The following is an 11,556-nucleotide window of genomic DNA, read 5'->3' as shown; positions in this document are numbered from 1 at the left end:
TCAGACATCAAAAGCAAACTGTGTGAAAGATGATGGAGGTGCTCAAACAAGAATGGGGAATGAAAATGAGCAAATAGAAGATCATGCTCAATAAAAACACAAAATGATAATCAGAATAAATGAGACTATCAGTGCACAAGTAGAAGAATATCAACTAGGAACATCTGTTCAGGTGAGGCTGAAATTAAGAGAATAATCAGGCTTTGGTTGTGTGCATTTGGAAAAAGTCTATGAAAGATATGATGAGTAGAATCTCATTCTTCGCCCATGTGGAATGATCATATACTATCTTTGTACTTTCATTAAAATTGGGTTTTGTGGCTGTGGATCTTATACCTTCCAAGAAACATAGGTTTGCGTAAGAAATGCAATTGGATGTGCATTGCAGATTAAGAAAATTTTAACGGTGCAATGAAAATTTCTCTGAGAAATATGCAAAGATATAGTAGTTATGAAAAACATTTCTATGTGAGCCTCCAAATGAATGAAATCACAATAGCATCAGGCCACAAAAAAATTTGGAGAAATAACATACATACAGCATACAGAATATTAGAATTAAATATATTGATTTCTGGTTCTGGAAAAGATAGGATGCCTGTACTCTTCCCTATTCCTCCTGCTAAACACTGTTAAAACTCTGGAAATTTCATATGACACAAATGTAAGAAAATTCTGAAAGATGGGCAGAAGAAGGCACCCCAGTTAGGCACTCTGGGGCCTGAGGAACAGCATGGTGAGGAGTTTCGTGGGTTTTATATTTGCCACAAATATCCCAGACTGGTGCTGGAGAAGCCAGGAACCTAGAAATGCCAAGATTACAAACCAAAAAAGTCCCCAAAAAAGTCTGCTCTCTCTAGCAGAAGTCCCAGAAGGGTCCACCTAGTAAGACAGAAAACTTTTAGAAAATAGGCCCCCTACTCTAGCCAAACATCATGGGAAAAAATGGTGGTCTTCCTCCCACCCTTGCCAGCAAAGGCTGAGTGGGGAGCCAGGACCTCCACTCCCACGTGGAGGTAATGAGGCACCTCTCTCACTCCTTACTAGGGTTGTGCCAGAGAGGCTGAGTGGGATTATGGGGTTTGCTCCTCCCCGCAGAGGTCATGGGCCACTGTCCCTGAACTGAGGTGTTAGTGGATGCCATGTGTGGAGCACTGATAAAGCACCTTGTCTTTTCCCAGCAGGGATGATATCAGAGGAGGCCTAGTAGGGAGACTGAATTTCCATTCCCACCTGGAAGAAATGAGGCAGCTCTCCCTCTCCCGGCTGGTGCTGTGTCAGAGGAAGCCTGCTGAAACAGAAGACTTAAACTAGATCCCAAATTCTCAGAGCAGAATACCCACAATGTCCAGAATTCAATAAAAAATCATGCGTCATATCAAGAGTCATGAAAATCTCAGCTTGAATGAGAAAATACAATGTACAGAACACAGCTCCAAAATGGCATAGATATTGGAATTATCTGACAAGAGTTTTTAAAGCAGCCCATCATAAAAATGGCTCAGTAAGCAATTATGAACACACTTGAAACAAATGAAAAAATGAAAAGTATCAACAAAGAAATATTGGGTGGACCAAAAAGTGTCTTCGGTTTTTTTAAGTAAAAATAAAAGACACATTTTTCATTTTCACCAAGAACTTTATTGAACAACGTAGTCACCCTTTTGTTCCACTACCTTCTGCCATTTTCCAGGCAACTTCATAATTCCATCTCCCCAAAGCTTTTTATCTTTTTGAGCAAAGAACTGTTCCAGATGCCTTTTAGAGTCTTCCAGGGAATTGAAATTTTTTCCATTAAGAGAATTTTGTAAAGACCTAAATAAATGGAAATCTGAAGGTGCTATGTCTGATGGATACGGTAGATGAATCAGAACTTCCCAGCCAAGCTGTAACAGTTTTTGCCTGGTCATCAAAGAAACATGCGGTCTTATGTTATCCTGATGGAAGATTATGTGTTTTCTGGTGACTAATTCTGGACACTTTTCGTAGCGTGCTGCTTTCAGTTGGTCTCACTGGGAGCTGTACTTGTTGGAATTAATCGTTTAGTTTTCTGGAAGGAGCTCATAATAGAGAACTCCCTTCCAATCCCCATATACATAACATCACCTTCTTTGGATGAAGACCAGCTTTTGGTGTGGTTGGTGGTGGTTCATTTCGCTTGCCCCACGATCTCTTCCATTCCACATTGTTGTACAGTATCTACTTTTCATCGCCCATCACAATTTATGTTAAAAACAGAACGATTTTTATTACGTTTAAGTAGAGAATACATTCAGAAATATAGTCAAGAAGGTTTTTTTCGTTTAACTTATGTGGAACCCAAACATCAAAGTGATTCACCTAACTAAGCTGGTGCAAATGATTTTCAGTGTTTGATTTGGATATTTTGAGTATGTCGGCTATCTCCCATGTGGTATAACGTTGATTGTTCTCAATTAATGTCTCGATTTGATTGCTGTCAACTTTAACTGGTCTACCCAACCGTGGAGCATCGTCCAGCGTGAAATCTCCAGCATGAAACTTCGCAAACCACTTTGGACATGTTTGATCAGTCACAGCACCTTCTCCATACACTGCACAATTTTTTTTTGCATTTCAGTTCTGTTTTTACCTTTCTTGAAATAATAAAGCCTAATGTTGCTTTTTTTCTTCCATCTTTAATACTAAAATGGCTACACAAAAATTCACCAATTTTGATAAGCCTTTTTTAAAAATGCATGCTGATATGACAGCTGTCACATACAATGTAACAAAATTGTTTGGAAGGAAGTGCTACTAGAGCCATCTTATGGAAAAAACCGAACAAACCTTTTGGCCTACCCAATAGAAGATATGAAGAAGAACCAAATGGAAATGTTAGAATGGAAAAATACAGTAACCAAAACTAAAAACTTATTGGATAGGCTTAACGGCGTATTAACACAGAACAGAGGAAAGAATATGAACTTGAAAATCGAGTAATAGCAATTAGCCAATCTGAGAAACAGAGAGAAAATAGATTAAAAAATAATGAGCCTCAGGGACCTATGGAACTATAACAAAAGATCTGACAATCATATAAACCAAGTCCCAGAAAGAGTGGAGGAAAAGTGTGGGGCTGAAAAAAGTATTCAAAGAAATAGTGGCTAGAAATTTCTCAAGTTAGGCAAAAGGCAAACCTACAGATTTAAGAAGCTGAGCTAATCTCAAAGAGTGTAAATCCAAAGAAATCCATGCCAAGACACATCATTTGAGGCAGCCTCAATAAGAAGGTTGCTTTTGTGCTCATAAGATTGCAGGAACACTTGCAGAATATCCTTCAGAGGCTTCATAAACTGGAAATACGAGCTACTTCATAGGCAGGTTTCTAAGTTGTCTTATCTTTTTTACCCCCAGTCGTTAATGCTGTAAAATGGTGCATAATCTATGTTGATCACATTTACACAAATCACTGTATTTTAATGCCTTTTTAAATGAAAAAGACCTACATTTACAATAAGTAAGAAATTTACTTATTTTTTAATTTAAAAAGACCTGTTCTTGTTGAAGAACAAAAACAAAAACAAAAAAATCATATTAAATTATTATATAGTATTGTTATGTGCAAGGCATTGTGATTGCAGTCACCTGAATGTTCAGTTTGTCATTTTAGGGGAGTATGTAATCTCTCCAGGTCAAACGTAAATACTGGTGGTGTTTTGTACTAGAAGCCTCATGTTGTGAGGAAGAAGGAACGGGTAGAAAGAACAGTATTGAGAGAGAGATCGCAATTTCAAATTTTGCCCAGCTGTCGTGACTAAAAACTCCTGCTGCTGAATATGATCGCTGCAGGAAATTCTATGTGAAAAAATAACTAGTACACAAGTCTCTGAAAAAAATCACCACTAAACTGTTCCGTAGTAGATATACAATAAATATTTGGTGAATGAATATATAAAGGAAAGAATAAATAGCACACTTAGACCTAAGGATTTAATTTTCTTTTTGACAACACAGTTGTGAAAAACAGACTTGCCTAGTGCTAAGAGTACTTATAATCTTGTGTATTATGTTTAAGGCTATGTGTGTGTTTTAAGAAAGATTTTTCTATCCCAAAGTCATAGATATCTTCTTCTATATTTTCCTTTAGTTGAGTGTTTTGATTGCATACGTGCTCAGTTTCAGAATAAATCTTAACTGGCAACCTTTGAAAACCTCATATAGACCTTTCAGAGTCTCATGCAGGGGCTGCATCTTTGAGTGACCACACCCTCTTCGACCAAGGTGGTTTTCTCACGCCAGCGTGGTGAATAATAATTGCAAGGATGTTAACTTACATTGCAGAGTGCAGTGTTTTCTAAGGCCTGTTCTGAAGAAAGCTAGCTGTCTGGGATATTAATAGATGTTACTCGTAACAGTATGTGCAATGACAAGATTAAAAATTTAAGCCCGTATATTAATGTAGAAATTCTCACCTTTAATAGAGAAGTTTTAAACAATCTGACATGCCCATATTTCAGAATCTCTGAGATACCTTTAAAAAACAGATTAAAAAATAAACGAATGTATATAACAAAACAGACACAGACTCACAGATGTAGAGAACAAACTAGTGGTTTCCTGTGGGGAGAGGGAAGGGGAGAGGGGCGAGATAAGGGTATGGGATTAAGAGACACAAACTACTGTGTATGAAATAGATAAGCACCAAGAACAGATTGTACAGCACAGGGAATTATAGCCATTATTTTGTAATAATTGTAAATGGAATATAATCTATAAAAATATTGAATCACTATGTTGTATATCTGAAGCTGATATAATACTGTAAATAAACTATACTTCAATTAATAAAAACAGATGTATTTTCTTCACCCAAAAGTGTATCCTCACCCCAAGACTGCCAGGTTGCTGGGTATTTGGGATGAGAGGATGAGACTGTATGTTGATTCTGATAATGTCCTCCAGATGTTGCTACCCCTCTCCACCAACCTCCTCACCAATCTTGAGAATCACAGGTTTAGTGTGTTAATGTGCCAGTGATTCTCCAATGTAAAAATAAGTTTCATGAGCTCCTGTGAGCCCAGAATCCTATTTTCATGGAGCTGAGGCCAGTAGATTGTAAATATTTGGGAGACTCTAAATCTGGATCTCCTTCAGTAGTCAAAAGCTCACATTGAGCTAGGCTATCAGCACAAAATTTGTTATGGAAGAATCAATAGCATTAAAGAAATTGGACACTCACCTCTTCAAGATTTTCATAGAGTTATAACTCCATGTGTTCTATGGAGAAAAATGATATAAAAGATATAAAGGTTTAGTTTAAGTAATATGAAACTCTAGGTCAACATGAACTCTATAAAAATTTATAGTTCTTTTTTCAATAATTTAAATTTGTTTTTGAAAGTTCATATTTATATAAAAAAGGAGAGGAACACTAAAGCTGGCATAATACTGTCAGCTGTTAGCCATATGGAAAAATTTAAATTGTCATAAAAGCTGGCCAGTTATAAAATGTTTTAGATAGATTTTTTAAAATGACATTTTAAGCATTTGAGCAATATGCTCAAAAATACATTCATGAACTGCATTAACAATTGCTTTGGCTGTAATTTCACATGGTCCTTCCATGTGTAATTAATTGTTCTTTGAACTGACCTGTGGAACAGGCAATGAAATACATTTTTGATGGGAAAATTTTAAAAGGGAAAATTTTACAAAAATACATTTCTTAATCTTCATCTGCAGATACCTGTGTGTAGTATTAACTGGATATAGTTCATGTTAGCTATCATTTATGCAACAGTTACTGTGTGCAATAAGCCCTGCAATGTGGATGGTATTATATACATAAAGGAACAGGATAAGAACATTTTGTCTAAGCCTAATTTTAAACCTGGATTTCTCTGGTTTCAAACTTTTTTTTTGTATTTTGCTTTTAAATTAATATCATTAAAATCATCTGACCTCAAAAAATAATGTCTTTTCATTGTAGAAAATTTGGAAAAATTGAAAAAAATAGTGATAACAAAATATTAAAAATACATATCACCTGTACTCCCACCAAAAAGAAATAACCACCTTGAATATTTTGAAGTGTTTTCCATTCTTTTTTAAAGAACATGCATATTAAACTTTTTAAAAAAAGGGATCATGCTATTTTGTGACTTTTTAAGTTAACAGTATTTCTAGAACATTTTTTCATGTTATTGAATACTCTGACAATTTTTAATAGCTGCATATTATTCCATTCTATGGGTATTCCATAATTTACCCCATTACTTTTGTTTTTTTATTTTATTTAATTTATTTTTGTGACTTTTTATTGAAGTATGGTTGATTTACAATAGTATATTAATATCAGGTGTACAGCATAGTGATTTAGTATCTTTATAGATTATACTCCATTAAAAGTTATTACAAAATAATGGTTATAATTCCCTGTGCTGTACAATATATCCTTGTTGCTTATCTATTTTATATATAGTAGTTTGTATCTCTTAATCTCATACCCCTATCTTGCCCCTTCTCCCTTCCTCTCCACACTGGCAACCACTAGTTTGTTCTCTCTATCTGTGAGTCTGTTTTTGTTTTTCTATATACATTTATTTATTTATTTTTTAGATTCCACGTATAAGTGATATCATACAGTATTTGTCTTCTCTATCTGACTTATTTCACTAAGTATAATATTCTCTAGGTCCATCTACATTGCTGCAAATGGCAGAATTTTATTATTTTTTATGGCTGAGTAATATTCCATTGTATATATATAAAACACATTTACTTCATTTGTCTATTGATGGACACTTAGGTTGCTTCCATATCTTGGCTATTATAACTAGTATTGCTATGAACATTGGAGTGCATGTATCTTTTCAAATTAGTGTTTTCATTTTTTCTGAATATATACCCAGGAGCGGAATTGCTGGGTTATATGGCAGTTCTTAGTTTTTTGAGAAACTTCCATACTGTTTTTCCATAGTGGCTGCACCAGTTTACATTCTCACCAACAGTGCATAAGGGTTCCCTTCTCTCCACATCTCACCAACATTTGTTATTTGTAGACTCTTTGATGATAGCCATTCTGACAGGTGTGAGGTGATATCTTGTTGTCTTAATTTGCATTTCTCTAATAATTAGTGATGTTGAGCATCTTTCTATGTGCTTTTTAGCCATCTGCATGTCTTTTTTGGGAAAATGTCTATTTGGGTCTTCTGCCCATTTTTTTGATTTTTTTTTTTTTGATATTGAGTTGTATGAGCTGTTTATGTATTTTGGATATTAACCCCTTGTTGGTCATATCATTTGCAAGTATTTTCTCCCATTCAATAGCTTGTCTTTTCATTTTGTCAATGGTTTCCTTTGCTGTACAAAAGATTTTTATGTTTAATTAGGTCCCATTTGTTTATTTTGCTTATTTATTTTGCTTTAGGAGACAGATAAAAAAAAAATATTGCTATGATTTCTGTCAGAGTGTTCTGCCTATGTTCTCTTCTAGGAGTTTTATGCCTTCAGGTCTTATATTTAAGTCTTTAATCAATTTTGAGTGTATTTTTGTATATGGTGTGAGGAAATGCTCTAATCTCATTGTTTTACATGGAGCTGTACAGTTTTCCCAGTACCACTTCTTTTAGAGATTGTCTTTTCCCCATTGTATATTCTTGCCTCCTTTGTCATAGATTAATTGATCAGGTGCATGGGTTTATTTCTGGGCTCTCTATTCTGTTCCATTGATCTGTCTGTCTGTTTTTGTTCCAGTACCGTACTGTTTTGATTACTGTAGCTTTGTAGTATAGTCTGAAGTCAGGGAGGGTGATACCTCTAACTTTGGTCTTTTTTCTTAAGATTGCTTTGGCAATTTGGGTTTTTTGTAGTTCCATATGAATTTTAGGATTATTTGTCCTCATTCTATGAAGAATGTCATGGGTGTTTTGATAGGGATTGCATTAAATCTGTAGATTGCTTTACTACTCTGTTACTTTTAGATGCATAAGTCATTTCAACTTTTTATTATTATAAATAACCCTCTTATCTTTGTCAATAAACATTTGTGCCCATCTCTGATCCTTGTCTTCAGATAAATTTGTAAAATACAGTTTTTGGATATAAAGCTTATAATGTATATTGTAAACTGCTATCCAAAAATATATCAGTTTACATTTGCATCAGTGGTAGATGATAGTAAAAATATAGATAACTGAAAGAGGAGCTAACAAGGGGTATTAAATTTTTTTTTAACTCACAGTCATTCTATGTTGTCTCTCTACGCATTCAATTTCAGGTGTTTACATGGCATCTTAGATACAGTTATTAATCATTCATCAATTTCATTAATTTATTAATTCGCTAGCAAGTTATTTATTTAGTGCATTTTAATGACCCCATGATATACGCCAGACCCCGTTTTAGGTGCTGGGGATAGAGTGGTGAATGAGACAAATGTTCTGCCTTATGGGGAGTACATTCTAGCAGGATTTGCTGATTTTGATGAAGAATCATCACTTTTAATATAAAACAGTGAATATTTTATATTTTGACATAACCCCTGCCACATAAAATACTGGTTTTGCTTTAGTCAGTGTCTTGATAAGCAGAGAGAGTCATAGCCAACATCAAAGATATATGAATGCATAAAACTAGTGTGATAATTAGATTATGCTTTGAGCTTAATATTATTATGAAATGACAGCTCATATTAGAAACAGGTTTCATATATGTTTAGTGGCTTCATAACATGAGGCTCAGTGTTACAAGTTGTCTGGTTCATTAAGTATGCAAGTTCAGTTAAAAATGTGTGGAATTAAACGGAAACTTTAGGCTCTGGCAAAAAAGACAACTTTTGGGAATGAAAAGGGAATAAACACAAAGTGTCCTAGGGAAAAAGAAAGGATTCATGAACTTTATGATCCTCTAGTGCTACCCATCAGAATGTATGTAACTGGGTCAAACCATTTATTATAAATAGCACCCTGGCATGAGAAGAAATCAGGGCATAAGAATGCCACGGTGTTAGGCTAATGTTGTCTGGCTTAAAGAAATATTTCAAATTCTGCTTTTTAAATATCTTTGTGACTAAAATCACAAAGCCGAAAGGGACAGCAATAGGGTAAATATGTTCCATTTTTTCCTAGTAAGGAAAAAGGAAATTATCACAGACAGACAGATCTCTCTTGTAATTTGTTTTCTTGTCATTTTCAAGAAATTTGCTTTTTTTTTTTAGGAATGGGAATTAGTTTATTTTAGACAAAGATATCTAACTTTAAGAAAATGCCCTGATGTATCTGCTACCTTAAAATGTAAAACATGTTTAGCACTGTTTTCCTACTTTCCTCTACATGTTTGATAAATGCTAGATGGTAAAGTGTTGTATTAACTTGGGACTGTGTTTTCTATCCCAATGATTTGGCTTCACTCACCAAACATACTGTACACCAGATTTTACAAACCACAGGAAAACTGGCACAAATTTTGAGTATTTTGCTTTATAAAATGAGACACTGTATTTACTAAAGTTTAAAAAATGTTTTTTTTTGATATAGTTTCAATAAATCTCTGGCCTTGAAACAAATGCAAATATAATGTTTAAGCTTGAAGCATTTGCTATAAGGAAAATTTGATATGCCTTTCAAATAATAAGGGAAGATATGGAGATAGAATTCAATTAAAGCCCAGTTATGTCTTTAAAATTTCCAGTGCAAAAACTGTAGTGGTCTTGTTTGAATTTAGAAACCATTCTTGAAGTGTTTGGTTTATACACAGCAGTCATGAAAGATAAGATAAAATTCTGGTGTTACATTTATGTTCTGAAGACATATCTAATCTACAGTGGCATGAGAAATGTAGTAGAGGTACATGTTGCTGAAAATCATTGTAGCATTACAATTAAACACTTAAAACCAAGGCAGTTAGTATAATTTATATATACATAAACGAAATTGTATCTGTACTAGAGACTTCTTGGATAGAAACACTTTTACCCAGTATTTTAATCAAGTATGCTATCATCTCTGCTCCATTCGATGCATGCAGCACACAAATTTGCTGATATGTGTTTCACTTAATGGATGTAATATGTGTAATGTGCTATTAATGTCTATTAGAAATACATATAATAGTGAGAAGGCACTTTAATCAGAAATAGTTGCTATTTCTTGAAATCAGAAAGATCAGCATAACAGTGAGGTAGGTTTGTTCTAGTTTTTAAAATGACAGTGCTCTTTTCTCTGAATCGAAATAGTAACACACTCATATTCTTATTTTGCATACATCTGCATGACAAATTTCCAAAGCTCTAATTTGAAGTAAGTAAAAGAAAAGGATGCAACCTCTTGTAACTATGCATGCCCTGATATCTAGAGAAAGCACACATAACAGATTTTTAAAGAATTTCAGGTCAAGGGGCAAGGGAATAAAAATAGGAAAAGAATAGGTGAGCAAGAGTGAGGGAGAGAGAGAGAGAGCAAAGGGATGCTGATTCATTTGTGTGTGTGTGTGTGTGTGTATGTGTGTGTGTAACAGCTTTATTGAGATATAATTCACATATCATAAAATTCACCCCTTTAAAGTGTACAATGTAATGGCTTTTAGTCTATTCACAGACTTGTGTAACCATTACACTATCCAGTTTTAGAGCATTTTTGTCTCATACCCATTAGCAGTCCCTCCCCATCCCCTCCTCCTCCCAGATTTTGGCAACCATTAATCTATTTTCTGTGTCTATTAATTTTAATATATTTTCAGGGCAATATCCAATTTTATTTCACTTCAGAGCAATTGGGTCTAAATTGTTTATGGATTGTATTTAGTGATTGCATTGATCCTGTATGTATTTTAGAAATTCAGTTTTGAGAAGAATCCCAACTTTCTGATGTTTTGGAACTAAAATAATTTCAAATAAGTGTATAAAATTGTTAATAATTATGTTGAAAAGGGTTAACTGTATTATTTCTTTATTTAATTAAATAAGATGGTGTTCAGTTCAAATAGTTGATTTGTTATTTTTACCCCTATTCTCAGCTGAATCTAGGAAATAACATTATTAAGGAGAAAAAAAAAAAGCCCAAATTCTCAAATTTTCCATAGTGTAGATTAAAATGTTAATGGAAATTTGTAGCTGTTTGTGATTTTGTCAATCACAAATTATCATCCCTGCCCTCCCTCCCAGACCCCAAAACCCCATCCCTGTAATCATGCTAAAGTTATGGGGGAAAACATGATTAGGCTCTCAAGGATTTTACTATCTAGGTGAATCTGACCTTACTTTCATTCTTTAAGCATATTTTCATAAGAATTAACCAATTTTTTATAAATTCTATTACTCTGAATCTCCTCAGCATTTATTTCTATTTATACCTGTGACCAACTCAGAGAGAAAGAAGTTGCTTCTCTATTTCTAAGTTGTCTGTATTTTTAGAAACTGCATTTATATTTTTAAAACTTTTTGTTGTAAAATAAAATGCAAGTACAAGAAATCACACCAAAACATAAAGCTAGTAAGTTATTATAAGGTGGAAACCATTGTAATCACCATCTGGGACAAGAAATAGAACTTTTCAGCTACCCCAGTGCCTCATCACAGTCTCTTCCTCCTTCCAAAAG

This window comes from Balaenoptera musculus, chromosome 1 (genome assembly GCF_009873245.2).
Source record: "Balaenoptera musculus isolate JJ_BM4_2016_0621 chromosome 1, mBalMus1.pri.v3, whole genome shotgun sequence".
Lineage (NCBI taxonomy): Eukaryota > Metazoa > Chordata > Mammalia > Artiodactyla > Balaenopteridae > Balaenoptera > Balaenoptera musculus.
Note: the sequence above shows the minus strand (reverse complement) of the source record.